We start from the raw sequence: 1,473 nt of genomic DNA on the forward strand, positions 1-1,473 counted from the left end.
TTCATTTCAGGTGTTCCATGATGGCACATAGCTCTACCTGGCAAATCCTGCCAGCTACCATGTCCCGGGACGCTGACCTACACCAGCGCGTGGGGCAGCATGACCTCCCGACAGTGTGGAGAAGAGCACATGTCACCACTGGGCGATGAGAGAGCTGACAGAGACTCTTGGCTTCTCAACGCCAGAAATGGTTGTGGAGAGCTTTCCTTGTTCTATTAGAAAAGTTCATGAGGAAGCTGTGAATAAGATCAGTCCAGAAAAGTAGAACTCCTTTCTTTTCACTGTCCAAACATCAGTCAATGTGCTGGGAGAGCCAGCGGAAGCCCTCCCCATAGCCTTGGCTCTTGAGCACACTGCACGTGAACACTTCCAGGGAGCTGCATTCAGCTCCTTCAGGGTCACGTTCCCCTTTCCTGTGGTCCGTCTATAAAGCCCAAATATTTCATGGAGTTTTCCTTCAATGAATGCATCTGGTCTGTCAATTTTTTTACCCAACGTAAGGATTGGCACATTGGATATTGTTTCATCGGTCATTAAAGCATTAAGTTCAGCTTTGGATTCCATGAAGCAAGGATGATCTGCACAATCCACCAGAAAGGCAATCCCATTAATTGCTAGGAGATAATTTTTCCAAACCCGACGTGCTTGCTCATGCCCACCAAGATCAAAAGTTGTAAAAGTCCTTCCAGCAATCATCAGTTCTTCTGATGTCAGATGTAATGTTGGAATATGTTGGCCCAATCTGTCATCTTTGATCATGGATAGAAGAGTGGTTTTGCCTGCGTTGTCCAAACCCGAGAAGACAAGTTTTCTAGGTTTCTCGTAGAGACCTAGGGACTGGAGCACACTGATGAATCCATTGTAGAGTCACTCAAAGATGAAAGACATTAATGCTTCCTATGGCCCAGACCCACCTCTGAGCTCACAGCCCAGCAGCTCCTGGGAAAGCCAGATGTGGACCCTATTTCTTCCACCACAATTTCCCTAGAAGGAAAGAGATGCCATAGAGGATCTAGTCAGTAATAGTGTAATAACTATGTAAGGAGTCAGATGGGTACTACGCTTATCCAGTTGATCACTTTATAATGTATATAAATGTCTAATCATTATATATCGTACACTGGAAACTAATATATTATTGTATGTCAGTGGTAGTTGAAACATAAATTTTTAAAAAGAATGAAAAAATAAATTAAAAAAAAAGAAAAATGAATGAATTAAAACAGACAGATGCCCAAGATGAAGACAAAAGGCAGACAGGCGAACTCTCCAGGCTGTCTCCCATGCCAGCTGAGGCCTCCCTGCGCCTCAGCTCCTAGGGAGCGGTGTTAACAAATGCCTGTGTCATTGCAGAAGTCCCAGCAGTGGTTAGGGAGCTACTTTCTTCAGGCCGCCTCTACCACAGGCTTCTGTCTGCTGAATCCCAGTCCTCTACTCCGCGGACTCAGTTATGGAATTCCGCCCTGCTGCCCT

The 1,473-nt window shown here is 45.3% G+C and overlaps 1 pseudogene; it reads right to left on the bottom strand.

The window, feature by feature from the left end:
• Nucleotides 1-292: 292 nt before the first annotated feature.
• LOC129085419 (GTP-binding protein SAR1a-like) lies at nucleotides 293-888 on the bottom strand (annotated as a pseudogene).
• Nucleotides 889-1,473: the final 585 nt, after the last annotated feature.

The sequence above is a fragment of the Pteronotus mesoamericanus genome, unplaced genomic scaffold (assembly GCF_021234165.1).
Source record: "Pteronotus mesoamericanus isolate MK-2021 breed Mesoamerican mustached bat unplaced genomic scaffold, CSHL_Meso_final scaffold_232, whole genome shotgun sequence".
Classification (NCBI taxonomy): Eukaryota; Metazoa; Chordata; class Mammalia; order Chiroptera; family Mormoopidae; genus Pteronotus; species Pteronotus mesoamericanus.